We start from the raw sequence: 20,398 nt of genomic DNA, 5'->3' as shown, positions 1-20,398 counted from the left end.
GGGGCTGGGGCGGCCGCGGCTCCGCCCGCAGCCGGCTGCGGGGCCCGGGATGCCGCCCCCTCCCCAGCCGGGCTCCGCGGGAGCGGCCGCGGCCCCGCGCCTGCAGCAGCCGGGCCGTGCGGGGCGGGAGCTGGCGAGCACCGAGCCGGCGGCCCCCTCCTCCGCCCCCTGCCCTGGCTGCGGGGACGCCGAGGGGCTGCCGGTTGTGGCCGGTTGCTTCGAGGGGGTGGCAGCCCCCTAATCCATTCCCCTCGGTAACGGCGTCGTGAGGGCGGAATTAAGGGCTGCCCACCCTCTAAGAGCCCGGCAGCCCCCGAGGCCCCAGGCTGAGACACATGGCCGAAGCCAGGGCCGAGGGGTTGGTTCCCAGCCGGGGCTCAGGTGGTGGCTGCTCTGCTCCCCTCAGAGGGCTGAGGGCTCCCCCAGAGGTACCTGCAGGTGGGAGATGAAGCAGAAGTGTTGATTCCCGTTACTGTCCCAGCCATGCCCCGTTGCTTTAACACAGAACAGGTGCATCCGTCCCTCTCGCCAATCTCAGCAGCAGGGCACGGGCTTTGGTTAAAAGCCTAGCCTGTTTTTTGGATGCTGCTCTTAGGAAAATCAAGGCATAGCGTTTTCCCCTGCTCCCCTACCCCCAGGACTACTAAAGACAAGGAGCAGGGAGTGATCGCCTTTCCGTTCCCGGCTCGAGACCTCTCTGCACACCCCAATGATCCCAGGTCTTGTTGCCACATAATGGCAAGTGTGAGACCGTGTTTCAGCCTTACATGAATTAGATCAGAAGCCATTTTAAAGCAAGACCAAGGGCACTGTGATGAGTTAGCCTTTTTGAACGGATCCTTCCCTAGGCTCAGCTTGGATGAGCATGAGAATGATTTTTAATACGGGCAAGCCAGATGTGGGGTGATCATTCCGTTGTGAGTGTGAGGCGGGATCATGGAGAATGTGTTTCTCTCTCTCTCTTGCTTAGCAATTGAAAGGCCATCTATGTTCTGCTTAATTATTTCAAACAACTGCCAAAGGAATCTTACTCTGTTGCCTTCAATAGCGCGTGGAGCTCTCATTGTTACGCAGACATGTGGATCTGTTATTCTTTAGACACGTCTTTGATGCTAGCACTCTGATCCTCGTGTTTCTCTAATACCATTTGAAAGCAGATTTTTTTTCTTGTAGTTTAGTATGTTCAACAGCCTCAGAAATAATGTTAAATTATGCTTTAAAAAGGCACGATCAGCTGCTAAATCATAGTCTGTTCAGCACCGTAACACATCCGCATTCACAAGTGCTGCAAGAACAGCGATGGAAACACTATTTTAAACATCCAGGTTTGTATTACAAACCTTCCTCTGATCTGAGCTTTTAGTTGACATTTTCCCTTGAGTCATGACTTAGAGTATTATCAGGAGTTCCCATTTCATCACATAAAGGATGTGGTTTTGTTTGCTCTTCGCTTGGTTGAGTATCTCGTGCAGTACAGACTGGACTGTTACCCATAAATACAAGCTTAGTGAAATGTTCCCTTATACCTGGTTTCTTATAGTTGCTCTCTGTTTAGCATGATTAGCTGTTTTTGCTAAATAATGCCTTAATGACAGGGTTGATGCATTTTTAAGGCATGCACTCTTTGTCAAAATTAACGTTTTGATGCTTGTAGATTTCTTTTCTCTAAAATCTTTTGGGGTTTGTCATGTTATGGGTTTAAAAGAGTGAAGCTGTAAGGTCTGATTGGAGAAATGCTGGCTATGCTCACCAAAATGATAATAAAACATTGTTTAAATGCTCAGTAGCATAGGAGCTCTTCGAATTACGTTTCCCAGTGGCACGATCTCAGAACTGCCCTCCTCAGGTTCATTAGCAGTTCTGGGGTCTGTCACGTACGGCAATTGAAGGGCAGAAGCGTTGGTTTCTGAGCAACTTGCCTCTCAAAAGAGGCTGTTTATGCCGTGGGCCTGATCCCCTGACTATGTGGAGCTTCTGTGGGACTGCTCTGAGAAGCAAGGTTGCTTATGTTAAATCCAAAATATTTGGGGCCAGATACCACCATTCAATGCCATTGCAAAGCCCCAGTCGATTTCGCTGCGGGAAAGATTAGACCCTTAGCGAAAGGGATGTTTACAACCCTACACTTCTTATTTTTTTTGATTTTTAGAAATCCAGAATCCTGTGTGCTAAAAAATGAGCCTAAAAGCCCCCTGCCTTTAATAGTCTAACAATATTTTGTTAACAGCAAAAAATATACTAGAAATCTATAGAGCAACATAATAAAAAATTACTTTATAAATAAGGGTATTTAATTGTACCAGTGTGAGTATTTTCTGAGATGACATTTTAGAATGAGGTTTGTGGCAGCACCAACTGTGTGCTAACAGCTATTTTGGTGAGTGCGTATTTAATTAATTTAGAATACTAAATATCTGTTCTAAAATTGTTTTTGTAATCTGCATCCTGGTAGAAAATTAAATAAAGAATCAGCCCAAAAATAATTACTTGAACTTAGCCTATTTTTAAGGGCCATAATCCTCGGAAGATTTATATCCCTGGGTCACTTTACACGCTGGAGCAGCCCCGGCAGCTGCTCGCTAGGTAAGTCTCGGCCATGCCAGGCCCCACAGCAGTGTGACTGGCACGGGGTGGCAGCGGCCCTGTGCCCTGCTGGCACTGCTCTGTGTGGGGGACCAAGCACCCTGGGACCTTCCCACAGTGGGCACTGCCCCGTGGCCGTCCTGCAGTGCACCCACAGCAGAGAGGGGAGAGGAGCTGTGGGCACGAGTCCCTGGGCAGGCAAGGGAGCGGCCCTGCTGGGGTCCGCGTGTAGAAGGAAGGGCTGCTCCTCTTAGCAAGGCCCCATGGTATGAGATGAGGGCTTCCATTTGATTTCAGGTGCTTTTTCCACAAATGATGCAGCCCCTGTGCATATGTCCAAGTGGAATATCCGTATCACTGTAGGGATCTCTGAACGGAGGCTGCAGCGTGCTGTCCAGAGCCCCACTCATACAGCCCCGGAGAGGCAAAACCCCCACCCACCTCAGCAGGGGCTGCCAAGGCTCAGCACGTCTTTACGACCCGTGCTGTGATTCCTCTCGCTGCCTGCAAATTCCCCCAAAATAAATGTACAGAGTGTTGCATGCAGACAATACATGCAGTTCTGCAGGCGCCTGTCACTAGGATGAGTTCTGCTGTCCGTTTACAAGACCCCACCTGATTTTGCAGGGAGTGTAGGATTTCTTCCCATTGTGGGTCATTGCCTTTTGTGTCAGTTGAGGTGGCTCACAGAGTTTTCTTGAAGAAACTGAGAACAAGTAATGCCTATATGTACACACAGATACACGCATAATTTGCAGCTGTAAGAATAAGCTCTCTAGCCTTTTCCTGTTTCTTTACATCACACTAGAAGTAATGTATACAACTGGAGTTTTATGCATTTTTTTTTAATAAATAGTCTACACACAAAAAAGGCTTTTTCTTCTCTTCCTTTAAAAAGATTATTATATTTCTGAAAAACAACCCCTAGTTATTGCCTCTTAGCTGTTCAGGCACCTCACCATTTAGTGCTGGAAAGGTAAACCATAACACCCATTACTAACACTCATAAATTCTTACAGATGCTGAATCTGTCTCCCAACCTTTAACTCTGGAAACATTTCCTGGGCACCCCATGATGCTTGCACTCTTTTTATTCTTACCATTTCATAACCAAATTGCACAAAAATCAAAGGACTTGATTATCATATACCTGCAATGCATAGAGCTATTTATAAATGTTGGCTCAATAATAACAATGACTCAAAAGGAATTTAAATGACAGGCCAAAAATAAGACATCTAAAAGCAAAAACCGAAGCCAGAACTCCTAGAGGTGATGGGAAGAGTCGGACATGGAAGGACAGAGCAGCTCCTAAGGCAGGCGAGGGGAAGGGGCCTGGAGGCGCTGGCTGAGGGTGGCCGTGCCGCAGCTCTGCAGAGCCGCAAGGCAGCCCCGAGGTGTGGTGCTGGCAGGGCGGGCCCCCCGGTTGGAAACCACGGCTGCAGCAAGTTCGGAGGTGTCATTTCTGGAAAATCTGAACCTAGTGAAAATGAGTCCACGGAAAATTAGGTGAAGTGTTTCAGAAACTGGAGGGATTGACTGGTGGGAAATATAAGAGCCCTGCATATATAGCTGGAAGGAGTAATACATCTGTGAGTGTATATATATTATATATATATGTCAACATACGTATATACATGCATACATAGCCAAAGTTACATAACCGTGCCCATGTCATAAAAGAAATGAGTATCCTGTTATTGAAATCTTTCTCGTGTGGAAGTCAGCAGGAGTTTTGCCATTGATTTCCAGGCTGCCGCCTGTCTGCAGGAAGGTAACCTGGCGCGTGCAAATGAGCCTAGGAGCGGCGCGGGGAAGAAGTGTAGCATGGCTGTCAGGGAACAGTCCCTCTCAGGGAACCCAATACGTATAGCCAGTGAGGAATATAACATGTAGTAATGTATACATTATGTGTATAGTAATGTATAAATAGATAAAATAAATAGTAAAACAAGCAATGGCACAATCTTCAGCCAGGAACTCCCTTGACTAGGAGATTTAAAATGAGCTTGGCCAAGACACTGCAGGCACCCGCGACAGCTGGAGAGCCACCTCTGGAGGCCTTCTGGCCTCTGTGCTGCACTCCTGTGGGGTTGCAGTGGGTCAGATAATTCTCCTGTACTTGACACCATTAGGAAGAAAGAGGTAGGCCCATGAAGGGCTAAACTTCCCAAGTTAGCCTCTCAGAGTATTTCAGAGGCACTGGTCTTCATCTTTTATTTGCTTCAGCACCAGCCGTCGCCACGATAGTGCTCTGTATCCGTTCATCTGGATTTTATGTAAGGTACACCCCTTTCACATTATGAGATTAGGCATAACATGTTGGAATAATACAGCTTTTTAAAAAAATATATAAAAACCTGCTGATTCATAACTTTGCTCAGAATGTTAGCAGTTCTCTTGCAGGACAATATCACAAAGTTTATTAATGTTCCCAGGGTCAGCCTAGCTTTTAAATCACTCCGAATCAATGACAAAGAGATCACTGTGGGATTGGTCTTCTCTAATTGGAGAATGAAGGACATTCTGAACTAGAGCTGTACAGCATCTAATTGTGCAGCCTGTTACCAAAAAAAGAAGCATCTTACTGCATCTCACAGAGGGATTTACATAGATAAAGTAGATTTCATATGACTTCTTTTAGATTATCTGAGAGTAATAGCTTTGCAAGTATTCACATTTTCCTAACAAGAAGTTGATGGAGAATTCAAATAAAAATGCATCACTCTGGTTATTGCATTTTATAGGATTTATTTATTTATTTATTTAAATAGGTGGGGACTAATAAGGAGCAGGGAGGCTTGATGCATATGCATTAATGCTTCACTCTATCTGAAAAATCAACTTTTAACAATTATTTTTAAGAGAAAATTTACCTGGTTATTCCAGGAAAACATAGACCACTGTTACCTCTCTGCCAAAATGCCAAAAACATTCTTCTAAAATACAAAATTATGCAATTTAATGCCTGCTGTTTTATCGAAGCAGCAATTATTACAGTCCTGACGCTTCTGCTGCTAAAATGACCACTAAAGGGGGGAAATTGTTCCTTGTTCCCCTGCTTCTTTTTCTCTTCTACCTGGCTGTCCCCTTCCTTTTCGTGATACAAGCAAAGGGTTGGAGAGAAAATAAGGTGTTTGTTTGTTTCTGTTTTGATTTTTTTGTTCTCATTGTGTTTTACTTCAGAAAAATAAGGATCATGTAATTCCCTATTTTATTTTTATTTTTTTTTTTCAAAATGTCTTGAGCTGTAGAGAAGAGCAGTGGACACTTTCTCAAACCTTGGTTTAAGAGGTGACAATTTTTCTGCTTTTAAGAAAGAGGCCTGTTTTCCTGCGTGTTTCCCATGGGTCTGAGTTATGCAGAGGACAATAAAATTATTACTTTTGAGGTTTCAGTAAAATCACTTTCATTTTTACTGTGCATGTCGCATAGTCCTTTGTTGTGCCATGACACTATGTCGTGTGTGCAGTGATATAAATGCATTCGTCTTCAACCATTCACGAAGTCCCTCCGTGAAACAGGACCTGCGAGTCCTGCCCTAAGAAGCAACAGACAAAGCTACTTTCCCTTTGGTCTCGGTGTTTTGTTGTCTTTTACGTGTATTTAAATACGTTCTTACCAGCACAGATCATAGGAGCGATTAGGACTGAAAACAGTGATGTTTAATTTTCATTTGTGGAAGCTGCAGCAAATCAGTACTGCTTGCTCGGCTCTGGCTCCCCGCTACAAAGGGAGGAAAACTCCAGCAACGGAAAGGAGCCCGAAAGAAGCGATGCAAAATCTGAGCAATGCAAAACAAATAAAGCTCCGCACAAAATACCTAGCTGGAGTTTTCATCTTTGACTTTTATCAAATGCCACAATATTTGGAGTATTCCACATTCATTGGATGCAAAACTTAAGTAAGTGCCCTGTAGAGTGGCTGGGAATAATAGCTCTGCTTTCTCTGATAAAATTTCTCTTCTGAGATTAGCTCCGGAGCTAGCAGTAAGGTCAGTATTTCATTTCATAGAAGTCAGCTCATGCTGACAGGGGTTTGGCCTCCTTAGTGATGGGCCGTTTGCTGCTCAGAAGTGTGAGGAATGGCTTTCCGAAATATCGATAGCTTGCCTTCGCTAGGGTTCATGATCCGATCTAACTTGTAGTATCGGTGCTCTGCAGCTACAGGCCGGGAGGGCCTGGGCCTGGCGCCACCCTGAGCTCTGCTTTTGCAAGTACGAGGCCAGCTCTGCCATTAGTGTAAACCAGTGGTTTATAAGAAAGTCAAGTGAGATTTGTGTCAGAGTAGCCCAGACTACAGCTTGGTCTTGGGATTTGAAAAGGAATAGAAAAATCAGGCTGCAAACGTTAGTATTCTGCTTTAGCTTGGTTTTGGTGTGGTTGTATGTAAATGTGCTTATACGCGCGTGCACACACGTACTGAGCTGTGTCTCCTTCCCGTGGACATTTCCCACAGCTGTGTGGCTGCAGTGGCGCCTGTCATTTAACGAGGACCTAAGAGTGCAAAATCTTCGTCCTGGTGCGCTTTGATTGACATGTGCCGAGGTTTCAGATAAAGGCTCTGGGATCCCGCTTTTCAGCCATAAAAGGAAAGCAGGCGAGCTTCATCCCCAGCTAAACCGTCTGCACAATGTACATCAATAATGAGACGGCATCTATTTATATATTGCTCGCTGGAAATGACTGAATTCGCGCAGAGCTCGGCGAGGCAGCTGGAGCTCCGCCAGCCTCCACGAGGCTGTTGCTGGCACCCAGGGTGGTGGCTCAAGCACACAGGAGAGGAGGCAGCACCGGGGTCTTGCCACGCCGCGGGGAAGGCCACCAGCCCAGCTGGGCTGTGGGACGGCGGTGTGCTCGCTGCCCTGCGCCGCGCAGGGAGCAGGGGAGGACGGCCTGGGGCACAGCGCTGCCCCCCCGCCATCTTCCGCCACAGCCTCTCCTGCCATTTTGCCTGAGGTTCACCAGGAGAGGGGAGGAAGGCGTTGCTGGCTGGGTGTGCACTGACACCTTTTGGCCATGTCACCGCAGGTTTTCACCAGGTTTGCTCTTCCCTTAGAGAAATGGTGTGGTGATGAAACCCCAGCCCTTGTCAGGGCGTTGGCAAGGCAGGGCTGTGGGGCTGATGGTGCAGTGGTGAGACCGAGCTGCAGCGTTGACACACGGCCTGGCAGCAGGAGCCTGCTTGTCCGTGAGAAGCTTAGCACAGGCAAGGTGCTCAAAAAGCCTCACCAAAGCTCAATCTAGACAGTGATTTCACTGTGTCCTTTTTCACTCCTTCTCTCCTTGGTGGCTCTTGTGTGCTTTGCCCATATGCTCTGAAGCTATTTGGTTTTCAGTTTTATGTATGTTTTATGTAAATTAGAAGAATCAAGCTCCTCTGCTTGCTGAATTATAAATTGAGTGGAGATTGGCAGATTCCCATTAGACGACGTCTGCCCATTACCCAAGGTGCAGGCACCCCGGCTGGGCAGCTGGCTGGGCCAGCACAGCAGAGGAGCGGGGAAGGGGCTGCCCCGTCCCACGCGTCCTGCGCCGCTGCAGCGCGCACTCGCAGCCTCAAATGCCCCTGTCCTCCAGGTGCCCCTCCAGCTCCTTTTGGACTGGTCTCAGAGGCACAGGTTTATTGACTCCCTGGCAGTTTGCTCAGCATGTTCATTATGCCCTGTACAAACGAAGCGCTCTTAAATGCTTGTTTCCACTTCCCTACTGCAGGACCAGACTAAATCCAGGCTGCCTCCTCTGGGAGCACTGATTCATTTTGTTCCCTTTCTTCCCATTGTAAGTCAAAACTGGTGTTGGTTTTAGTGTGCTCCTCATTGGCTCACTGCCTTCTTTGTCTCTGCTTTCCCAGTCCCACACAGATTTTCGTACAGTTCTGTCCCAGACTGTTCCGCAGTGCTGAGTGCACTCCTACTGCGTGGGATGATGGTGCAGGGCTCTGCCAGTGGCTGGGCAGCCCAAGAAATGCCAGCAGCAGAGCAAGTGACTTGTGTGGCGTTTAGGACTCTGTGAGAGGGTGGAGAATCTGCTGTGGGACAGAAAGGACGTCCCCTGTAGTCTGTTATGGAAAAGCTGGGTTGGAAATGGATTGCTGCCGTGGGCAGTGGCGAGCTCTGCAGGCTCTGGGCACAGTCCTCGGGCAGGTAGGCCCATCCCACCCAGCGTGCTGGTCTGAGCAGGGCCTCGTGGGGGCACATGGACCTCGGCCGATCCCAGTGGGATTCAAGCACATGCTTTGTTAAAGTGCATCCTAATTGAATAATTTTTTCCTAAGCAGAGAGAGAGCTTCAGGAGTCTCAGACTACAGGGCACAGATGGCGTCATCCCTGGTGGGGCTCTGCCCTGCGCTTGTTTGAGCTTGGACTCTCTTCCACTGGGTTCATAAAATAGGTGCCTTTTTAAAAGTTTTTTATTTTTTATTTTATTTTTTTTACCCAAAGGCATTCATTTAAACAGAGATAAATTATCCAAGGTTTGAATACTTTGATTCAGTGATACACTGTGAGAATGAGATTTATTCTGTCTGGTCAAATGTTTGCTGAAAAGTCATAAAAAATGTCCAACCAGACCTTCTAGAGCTGCTTATTTGATTTCAAAGGGAAGGTATAACCTTTCATTTCCTGGTGTGATTTTTATTAAACCGCTGCCTATTTTATTTGTCAGACCACATATAAATTTGCTACCACTTGTGTTTCCATATAAAGTACGTATAGGGTTGGTAACCAGTCTATAAGTCAAGCTGCTATTTCTTGAAATTCATTTTAATCCATAAAATTGCTAATTAAAGCTGCTTCTTGATACTCAAAAATTAAGTTAACAGTAATTAATGTAGCCAGCCTGGAACCTTAGGAAGCTACTGCCAGCAAGTGTCTTTTGGTGCACACAAGAGGATGCAGTTTGATTGTTGGCACCAACAAACAGGTTGGGAATTGTAAACACGGTAATTAGCAGCAAGTTTCTGGATCTCAACTTGCCAGACTGGCGGTCTGATTCTTGGAGTAGCTGTCGCATGGGAGGAGGGAAAAACAAAGTAAGGGAATTAGAGCAACCTTGCATTGCTCCACCAACATATGCCACTGGACCAGTGTTTTTCTTGGCAGAGATTGCTGACAAGCAGTTTAAAAGCAGCATTGCAGCCCTACCACAAACTGTGAACCTCACTGCAGGCATCAACCAAGCAACTGTCCCTGGCTCTTCTGTTGAAACTCTAAATGTTGCTCCATGGAAAGGGACTATTGAGTCAAAGGTTTCACTGCTCTATCTCTGCGGTGGGGTGCAGTGTTGATAAGGTTATCAGCAATAATGGGATTAAAAGTTAAAATCCAGTTTTTGCACTAATCCTAGAGTATGCTATTGTTGAGCTATCAAAGATTAAGGTTATAGTAACCTTATTAACCCTTGGTGTAGTGTAAATAAAAAGGAAATGTCAGCCCTAATTCCACCATGAAATTAAATCTTCACTTCTCTGAATGATGATTCAAACACAGCTTACCCCAGCCAAAATGTGTTATGGAAATTCTGAACTTACATGGATTTAAGAAATACGATCTGAGAGATGATGGGAGAGAGGGACAATAAAATGTGTAGTTTGTTTTGTTTAAAATTAAAAAATACTGTTCATCCAGCTTATGTGTCTGCTGGAGCTATGGCTTAAGCCAGCAGAGCATGCAAAGAACAAAGTAGGGACCAAGTCCTCATCTGGTGCAAACCCCTGTGATGCAATGAACACAGCTCTGCAGTCTGCAGCAGCTCAGGGTCTGGCTCTGGGCAGATCAATTGATGGTGTGCTGGGCAGCAGCCATGATGGCCTCCTTGTTCCTGTCCCCACCCCTTTCTTGCTAGGTACTCTGTGGTCTCAGTTATTGCTGCCCCAGCACCATGAACTGGGCAGCCCAACATGAAAGCTTGCACTGACCACTGCTCCACCAGCACTTTGAGTGACAGGGATGAGGTGCTAAAAACCAGCATATGTCCGAAATTAAACGACTGCTGAGCCTTCTAGCAAAGCAGAGCCAGGTGCTGGTATAATTGGCACAGGTTTTATTGGTAAGCTGATTTACACTGGGCAGGAGTTGACTCTTCCTGTGGTGAGCATGTGCTCACCTGTGCTGGGCACTGCCCCTGTTCTCTCCTGCTAGGAGCAGCCATGCCTGTGCATGGGGCTGAGACCCCTGCCTGGGGCTCCTCCCTTCCTGCACAGAGGGAAGGACAGACTAACTGGTGAGGCTTTACTTGATGCCAATGGGAAATGACACAGATAAATATGTATTTCCTTGTGGGGAGCAGAGGTGTGCTGTGTGCTCCCCCCTTCCCCCCCCCCCCCCCCTTTTATTATTATTATTATTATTTTGTTTGGGAGGAAAAATAAGGTGGTAATACAATGGGATGACTCAGAACCACTCTCTCTTTTAATTTTTTTCACCCTTACCTTGTCAAAATGTTGTAAAAATTAAATAACTCAAGCATTTACTTTGAACCTCTAGCAGAGATTTAATTAAGAATTAAGGTATTGCCTATAGTAAGAGGTGAGTTCTCCAGAGAGCAGGAGGCATTGTAAGAGAGAAGAGATGGCTTTGGCAAATCCATGCCTGCTAATGGCATCTGCATCCCTGAGGATGTGCCAGCCCTGCGGAGTGGTGGGGCTGAGGAGTCGGCAGCAACCGCTGCCTCCCCCTGTCCTCAGCAGCCCCTGTGAAGCTGGGTCACGAAACTTAGGATGTTTGCTTCCCCTCTCACTGAACCACGTCCTTTGGTGTGTGCTGTTAAGCTCTGGTTCACGTCTGCTCAGGGGCTGGTGGGGCCCTGGAGCGGCTCCCTGCCTGCTGCTGCAACTGCTGCCTCAGACCTCATGCGCAAAGCGGCTAGCTTGGGCTCCTTGGTCTTTCCGCAGTTCCTGCCACGGTGTAGGAATAGACAGCGTGCCTTTGGGGTTATTTAGAAACATTACTGGTTTCCAGTGCTGGCACAATGCTTCCTTCTAGGTAGTATCCCTTTTCTGGACAATTTCCCAGCAAAATAGTAAATAGCAACTGCAGAGCAGTAAAGGAATGGCGTGTTGGTTTGACTGACGTTACAGAGCCTGCAGCTCAAAGGCAGTTAGGCTCCGCGGTGTGTGGCAGATTCCTTTCCTCACTTCCCTGCCCTGGAAGAGCCGCCTTAGGTTCAGCTTAATCCTTAAGCTGCGGGTTGGCCTCGGGGAGGGGTTGGTGTCCTCAAGGCCCCGAATGCCCACAGCCATGGCCTCTCACGGGGCCCGGGCTGGCGGCTCTCTGTGGGCAGAAGCCCCCCTGACTGCAGCAGAGGACACCATGGTGCCCACGCAGGTCTCGGACCTGCTCCTCGCAGCGGGGCAAGGCCCCTGCCAGAGCTGTGCCTCTGTTCCACCCCAGCTGTCACTGGGGGCACGTGGCAGCTTCTCTGGGGGCGAGCTGTCTGCTCTGTGACTGCTTTGATGTGTGCTTTTCTTCAGAGGGGGAAAAACGGGGGTGACTGCTGAGGCTTGTCAGGAGGAAATTGAGAGCAAATTGCTACCCAATGCAGAGGGCCGCAGTTAGCTGTGGCGGAGTGCTGCGGGTCGCTCATCTGTCAGGATCGACTGTGGGGACCAGGCAGGGGCCCACCTTTCTGCCCTCCTGGCGGGGAAGGAGGGTCTCAACCACATCGCTTGGTCTGCAGGGTTGTTACAGACCTGTAGCTTACAGACCCTGACGTGTGAGTCCAGGCTTGCCCAGCAGTGCTCTAAGTGCTGGGGATGGTGCAGTCCGGGAAGATCAGAGAGGTCTTTTCCAGCCTAGATGATTTTTTACTTCTCAGACAAAAGCAGCCATGGTGCTGTAGGCTTACATGTGAATGATTAAATCCTGGCTCTAGGTGGAAGCAAATGGGATGGCAGCTGGGCTGGCCGTGGCAGGAGGGCTCCTGGCTCTGGTGGAGGGAGCAGTGGCAGCAGCGGTGGGATGTGCTCAGGGCCCACCCAGGTGGGGTCTTAGCTTCTGGCTGGACCGTTGCTTCCACAGGTTGCCTTAGTTGTTGGTAAACACAGTGTCACCACCCTGTCTCGTGCCAGGTCCCCACTCCTGGCCCTGCACCTCACTTTGTGCCCAGGTAGCAGGGTGCTGCAGGGCCCGTCCCTGCCTGTGCTGGAGCTCTGGGTGGGGGGAACAGCGAAACCAGAACCGGGCACAGCAGTGACAGCGCTGTGGTGGCCAGCGCAGATGAGGGGCAGCCTCGCTCAGGGCTGCAGCATAGGGTGAGTGCTGGCTGGCATGGCTCTGAGGGCTCAGCCAGCCTGGGCTTCAGAATAGGCTTAAAAACAAGTAAGAGTAGCGCAAGTATTAGAATTATGAGCATGCCTTGCTAACCTGACACGGTGAGCATGGTCTGACTCTCCTTGGTACCTACATCTTCTGGTATTTCAACGTACCCCTATGTAGAAAACAAAATTTATTTGACCTACTATTCTTTCTTATGGACAGCTTTGAGGAAGATTGGGAATAAAGTCGTTTCTCTTCCTTTTACAAGGAAAAACCAGGGCGCCATCCATGCGGCAAAGTCTGTCACCAAGTAACGAGCCCAGAGTGGCAGCGCTCAGTGGGCTGAAATCCCACGCGCTTTGGTGGGAGTTTTGCCTGGCTGTCCTTGCGGAGGCGGGCTGCTGCGCAGGACACGTGAGCAACGGCTCCTGTTTTTAATGTGTCAGAGCATAGCTTGCTCATCCCTACAGTGCCGGGGCTGAAAAACACTGTCAAAATGCAAATGCAGGAGCTGACTGAAAACCGGTTGAGTGTGCGATCTGGATTCTTTGAATTTCGGCATTGTGATTGATAAAGGATTTAAAATGTAACTCTTAGCTTCAAAAAAAAAAAAAAAAAAAAAAAAAGACACTCCATCGATGTTATGTGATTCGATCATGTTTGTGTTGAGAATGAGTACTGTGCGTTGCAGTGAGCGTGCACCCACGTGCGCGGGGCCGTGCTGCTGGCCACGCAGGACAGGAGGCCAGCAGCGTGGCAGCAGTGACTGAGCCCCGCCGGCAGCACCAGACACATTGCCAGCTCCCCAGGGGCCGTGTGGTGGCTGTGGGCAGGGACAGGCTGGTGCTAGGGAAGGGTGCTTTCTTAGCTACGCTTGCTGGGCTTCAAACTGATTTCACAGTCCCATTATTTCCCTGTTTCCTTTTCTTGTGTGAGCTGGGGGGGGGGAGTAAATGGCTCTCCTGTTGAAGGAGAAGCTGTTGGCAGGGCCGAGCTCTGTGCGTGGTGCTGGGCACCAGGTGTATGGTGAGCTAAAGGAGCTCACACAGGTGCCCATGGGACTTCTTTCATCGTAACCACGGGGCCAGGTGGCATCTCCTGGGAGCAGGATGCTGGGGAGCACAGGGAGCTTCAGCAGTCAGGGGCGGTGGATTTTTGTAATGAGCAGATAAACCCTAATCCCCCTGAAAAATAATAGGAAAAAAACAACACATGATCAAAGCCTAATGTTGGGCTGAAGCTATGGCTAGCTAGCTTTTTCCCATCCTGGGGAACTACAGAATGTGAAGCCACAGCTTCAGCTCATGGCCAGCGCTGGCTCCTGCAGGGCAGGCGTGCCGTCCTGCAGAGCCCCCAGGTCAGCACGGCTCCTCCCTGCCTGAGGAGGGGATGCATCTCAGCGGCGCGATCAGCACCCCGTGCTGCTGACCTTGGGTTTTTCTCTTGCATGTGCAGAAAGCACAGGGTGGTTACAGAGGATTTAAATGGAAGGATGCTGAGGAAGCCAGTGAATAGTTTTAAGTGGTAAATGTTTATATTCATAATTTAAATCCATTTTTTTTTCCAGAAATTTAGTATCAACTTTAAAGTCTGAGAGCGTGAAGTCACTGGGAAACATAAAAGAGAAGGCTCTTGCTTAAAGAATTTGCAGGTTGAGCACCCATCTCACAGACCTGTCAACATTTCTGTTGATGGATTCCCAGATAGTGCTGAAAGAGCTACTCCAAAGCTCTAGAAATCTGATTATTATTTCCAGAGGATAGATCCATACAACGATGTAAGCCTGATATTCACAAAACAAGAGCTGTTTGTCATACAAAATAAATCCCTGCAGTTCAGTCCCTGCTCTTGGTTAACTCACTCCCTTAACAAGAAGTTGGAGATGCCAGATTGGCAAGTGGGTGGAGGGAATTGTTCTGGTGAGCCAAGAAATTTGTGTTTTCCCTCTGTCCTGATCCTCCAGTGTAACCCAAGCACACCCTGTGCCTGCAGGCAGGATGCAAGCCTCCAACACCTGAGTATTCCTGCCGAATGACATGGCATAAGATCAGGGAAAAACCTGTTTACTACAGCATGGTCTAGTTTTCAGATCAAAACAGATTGCTGTACATTGGGTGTGAAGCTTCCTAATGTTTTAGTAATGATTCTGGAAACTGTATGAGTGACAGTGCTGCACAAAGCACTGTCTGAGGTTATGTAAATCCCTAAAATGAAATCTAACCCCAAATCCTAATTGTGTAGCTGAGTGCTGTGAAGCCTAGGTAGTGCCAGATTTTAAAGCTATGCTGGTACCTTACATAAATACTCATACATACTCACAGTAGCCGTGTCCTAAAGAGCTTTTTAGCTCTCCAGGCGGGTTGGTAGGAGGTGCTGTGATGGGTTGGTGGTGCTGCCCGGAGCGCTGCTGCTGCTCCTGGTTTTGCTGGCAAGAGCCAGGTCCCCGTGCCCTCTGAGCACAGCCAGAGCTGCAGCTCTCAGGTACGTCCTTGGCAGAGGAACAGAGCTGCTTCCAGCTCTGGCGCCCACTAAGAGAGAAGAGAGACCCTTCCCTGTGCTTCCTTGTGCAGGGACAATTACCACCCATTTAGAAATTCCACCCGGATGCTATGAATCTCAAAATATGTTTTAGATTTATTAGCGTCGTGCTGCTTCTGACACAAAGGATGTGAGGGACAAAGAGCAGCAGCTCCTGTGCTTGAAGGAAGCACATAAAAACCTGCCAGCACACTCGTAATTTCATGCTTCTAAATGTTGTTATCCAGACGCCATTGTACTTGCAACTAGTCTGCTTGCATTACCTCTGAGATGTAAAATACTGCCTGGTATTAAAGACGCGATAGTAGTGCAGGTGGCTAAAGTGCATCTCATGTTTCTGTGGGCACTCCTGTTAGCTCTTATTGCCTTGTCCTTCACGTGACTTAAGACGTAAAATTGAGTTTGCAGCATTAAAAATGTTCAGAAAGATGTTCTTTAGTAAATAATGTCTCCATTTTTGGTGTTTGAATAGGTATGTGAAGAGAAGGGGACCGAGTAAAGTCCATGTGACAGAGATCAGCGATAGAGATTTTTGTGACTAATTTTTGCAGAATTGCCCAAGAATTACTGGCAAAATGTTTCTCATGTCCCCCAGGCTTCTCAGACTGGCTCAATTGCACAAAAGTAGTGGGACCTTTGAGTTTTGATCTGAAGTAAATTGATTTATATTTTTTTTTATTTTTTGAAAGATTTTGAATCAGGGTCTTGAAGGACCTGTGACGTTTTTCAAACAGAATACTTGCTATATCCTTTTTGTTGTTGTGGCCCATCCCAGGCTAGGCAAGGAATCAGCGCTAAGTCAGCATTTCCCTCCTTGCCCCTCATGGAGGGAGCAGAGGGAAGCAGCGTTAGGAGGAGGAAATCACAGGAGGAAGTGACAGGAAATAGCAGAGGAAGGGAAGAGAGGAAAAAGCAGAAAAGAGAGAATCAAATAGAGATAAGGGAATGAAAATGAGAGGAGGGGAGAGAAGAAAAATGAAAATGGAAGGAAGGAGTGGAAAAAGAAGACTGATCTCAATAATTCTCAGTCATTATCTTTCAGCCTGCTCCTCAGGTGGGAGCACGGTGTGATTTGGAGCCCCCCAGTGCTGCCTTCAGTATCTGTTCTCCATTTTAGGTTGGCCAGAGAAGGGGCTCACACAGGTCAGCCATGCCCCGGGCAGCCCTGTGAGCTGCTGGCTCCGTCTGGTGCTCGCCCACCTCCAGCTGCCCGAGATCTGCGAGGAGCAGCAGCGAGTACTGGGTCCTGGTTAAATCTCAGCAGGTTTATCGCTTACAAAACCATCACAAAAGATGAAGTAATGTCCTGTCTGGACACATACTGGGCTCTAGGTCCTCTTTTCTTTTTTCTTCCCTTTTGTAAAAGGAGAGCTATCTGCTGTGTTTTGTTAATGTCAAAAAAACAGTTATTGTGATTTAGAGAAGCTAAGGGTTTAAAGTAAAATATTCATTCAGTGCTTTCAGACAAAGATTTGGTGACAATCAGGTTACTCAAATGTGTGCTCTTTTACCAAAGCCTGAAGTTTCTCTTAAGGTGTTTGTAGAATATGTCTTCTCTTATTGTGCCCTCTTACAGTTACAGATGGAATGATGAAAACACATGTTCCCATGCAATTACTTGCTGCTGCCTTATAAAAGCCAAAGCATAAATCAACTTCAATATGGAGTAAACTAATAGCATCATTGTGAAAGAGCAACCTGAAGAGTTTTGCCCTACTACTGAAAATGAAAGCAGACCTCAGCTGATGAGAGTAAACCTCTGTAAAGAGAGGTTTAAGATGAGATGTGAAGGTGTTTGACTTGGCTTTCCCAGCCTGCTGCGAATGAATTTTGGAATTGGGCTGGACAAGAGTTCAGAGCACATCTTCCATGTACATTTGGCTTGTATTTTGGAGAGGCTGATATGCTGTCCTTGGGTCATCTGAAACATCAGCTGCCCTAGCAGCGAAGAGCTGACTGGTGATAAATGCACTGATCCTATTTATGCATCGCTTTCCAACTCATCAAAGCAATTTTAAAATCAATATGTTATGTTTAACAGGGAGGCCATGCATTTCTCTCTGGGCAGGAATAACACGCCGAGTCTGCTAAGGGAGAATTAACGTTCCAGGTGCAGCGTTTGGTACAAACCACAGAATATAAAGAATATTCCAGGAAAGCCATAAAGGGAGATGACGCAAAGATGGTTTCTGGGATGTTAAAAATACAGCTACGCTTGTGAGCTGCTGTGTGAGCTGGAGTGCAGTGGCTGAACCTGGGCAATGCTGTGCGGATGGCAGGAGTGCCGTGCTGAGTCCCAAGCAGCTCCTGCCATTTTAACGTGTAACGAGGCCAGGGGACAGCTTTGTGCAGCATTCATAACATAATGCAGCTAATGTGTGTAAAAGTGGCTGAGAGGGAGAAGGCAGGTCTGCCAGCAGTGCTGTTGATAGCAGTGATCTGTCTGGGCTGGGGGCCGCTGACTCGAGTGCAGGGCTGCAGGATCAAGCCGCTGCGTTTTGAATGGGTTTGAGCTGTTCCTAAATACAGCTTCATTAGTTAGGGTGGCACCGCTCTGTCTGCTTCCTACTGAGCAGCAGGAAGACAAAGAGCATCTACAGCCGTAATAGTTTAACACAAATTGATTTAAAGCCTAGAATAATAGGAAGCTTAGAGAGCCTGGATGAGGGATGGTGTTGGGCAGAAAGAGGTGGGAATGAAGAGGAGCAAAGCCCAACCAGCTGCAGACGAAGGAGGAGTGAGTCTTCTCTTTTCATCTGTTGGTTGAAGCACCACATCTGCAAACAGATGTGGATGTTCGCGATGCATCTAGGAAACTGTTCCTGACTTCGTGACTTGTTCGTAGTGCCCCAGGCAGACCGGCTGCACGGCCCTGGGCAAATGGGCACCCGGGGTCATTACGCAGGTTCTGCCTTTCTGTGTGCTCTGGTGAAAGGCTTGCACATGGCTTCCAGCTTTCAGAGGTTTCTGGTCTGTCCAAAATACTTAGGACTGCAACATCTTAGACCTGAGCATGTCTTTTTGTCCTTTTTTTTTTTTTTTTTTTTTTTTTTGACTGCTGAATATGAAGTAGTTTGGCTTTTATGATGCGTCTATGTATATGATTTTAGTAGCTTGGATTGCTTTTATATATTTATGGTGAAAATAACAGCTGCTTAAAAATTGATCATCAGTCATAGGAAGACACTAGATGTTTTTAATCTTCCGAGGCAGAATTACAAATTATTAAGTGATATAAAGTATTTTAGTTAAAGGCATTTTATTAAAAACACTTCATCTAGCATTTACAGAAAGGGAATACATTGTGTTTCTTTATGTGAGGTCTCACAGAAAAACATGGTGGGACTTAGCCCTTGTCACTCAGTAACTGTACTGATGTTAATAAGACAAGATTAGATTCTTCCCAAATTGCATAAAACACTGAAACATTCAAAAGCAGGGGTTTGGAGAGCTGTAGAATTCCAATTGCAGTGGATAAACTATCTGCAGGAGTTGCGATCTGTTTGCGCGCGCACACACAATGCGTTCTGGTTTTCTACTGAAAATTTATGACTGCTGTCATGTGTGCCATATACAGCACGTCTGATCATGCATGTAAATGTACATATATTTACACAGCCGTGTGTATACACAAGTATATACATACACACACTGTGTCGTGTTTTGAAAATCCGAAGGCTGCGTTAGGCCACGCAGCAGGTGCCATTTTGGTGCACACGGGCCTGTCCCAGCCTCCCTGAGGCTCTGCCAGGCCCTGGGCGTGAGGAGCTGCAGCAGAGGCTCCCCCCCTTTGCTTCTTGTGACCGGGTGCCTGAACATGGGGGCTGCGTCCGTGCTTTGGAGCAGCGGCTGTGCCAGGTGTGCGGGTGGGGACGTGGGGCTGGCAGGCCGAGCCTCGTGAATCGGGTCGAAGAGAGGCCTTCAGCACGGGGTCTGCACTGTCAGGGCTGGGGCTGAGCGGGAAATGGGTTCCTCCCTGGGTGAAGCTGACCAAAGAGACACGGTGTGCTCCAGGAGGCCGGTGGGGCTGCAGGAATGCCGGACGCCTTTGTCATTAACCTGCTCTCCTTAAGCTGGCTCAGGAGCTGAATAGTTCAGCTGGGTAAATCCCATCCTTTCAAAAGGCAGCAGAAATACCACCATTATCATGTTCTGGTGAAGCAAAATATTTTTGTTGGCTGCAAAGGTTTAATTTGTGTGCAGCCATGCTTCCCCCTTCAGATGTCGAAGAAAGAGGCTGTGCTAGTGCCGCGCTGCCCGCCTTGCCCCGATGACAAAGTGCTCCCGCGGCAGAAGTCACCTTCTGCGTTCAGCCGAGCTCGACTGGAGTTGTCCCTGTGGCTGTGCCGCCCAGGGACTCTGAAGGCAGTTGCGGGTGCAGAGCCATGGCGCCGTATTTCAAGCGATAACAAAAACTCCTCGGATAAATGGAGGGAGCGTGGCTTTCTGCCGCAGCGCGCTGGGGGCGCGTAAGCCCGTCTATCATTGTGCGAAGGCAGCAGATGCAGTCGGTGCTCGGAGGAAATGGTTCATGACCCGATGATGCTTCCCGAGGGATGCAGCCAGGAAACAAAGAGGCGCTGGGGGCTCCCGGGTGGGAGCAGCACCGAGGGGAGGGCGAGGGAAGCAGCAGGAGAGGACAATGGGAAGAGTGAGCAGGAAGGCACAGCCCAAGCCAGAAGCCCTTTTTGCTTCAGGCCATGTGGCTGGACCCAGTGCTCTGGATGCTGGGTGGGATGCTCACTGCACAAGCTTATTGAAGGCGATCCCTGGAAAAGCATGCATTGATGGGGTGCTGCCAGAGTGTTTTAGTCCATGTGCAACCCATGCTGGGAATAGGGGAGCACTGGCGTGAAGCACTGCCTGGCTACGGGTCCAGGGCCGGCAGCCAGTGTGCTCCCCAGGGGCTGTACCCTGAGGAAGGACACCACGAGGCTGAGGGGAGAAGCTGACCTGGCCTTGGGTAAATCCTCAGGCGTGTCCCTGTCCTCAGCTGATGTCACAGCTGTGGAGGAAACGCCT

At 48.2% G+C, this 20,398-nt stretch overlaps 1 long non-coding RNA gene across 3 annotated transcripts in view; it reads left to right on the top strand.

The window, feature by feature from the left end:
• LOC118170717 overlaps nt 1-18,669 on the top strand; it is a 23,121-nt gene extending 4,452 nt beyond the window's left edge. Inside the window, exons 4-5 of one of the 3 annotated variants that reach the window (XR_004752848.1) lie at nt 14,294-14,362; nt 16,959-18,669. This is a non-coding gene — a long non-coding RNA (uncharacterized LOC118170717). Of the gene's footprint in view, nt 1-11,110; nt 11,115-11,908; nt 11,922-14,293; nt 14,363-16,958 lie in introns of those variants that run through there. The other 2 variants (XR_004752849.1, XR_004752850.1) reach the window with 2 other exon arrangements.
• The last annotated feature ends 1,729 nt before the right edge of the window (nt 18,670-20,398 follow it).

This window comes from Oxyura jamaicensis, chromosome 8 (assembly GCF_011077185.1).
Source record: "Oxyura jamaicensis isolate SHBP4307 breed ruddy duck chromosome 8, BPBGC_Ojam_1.0, whole genome shotgun sequence".
NCBI lineage: Eukaryota > Metazoa > Chordata > Aves > Anseriformes > Anatidae > Oxyura > Oxyura jamaicensis.
Note: the sequence above shows the minus strand (reverse complement) of the source record. Positions and strands in the feature narration are given on the sequence as shown.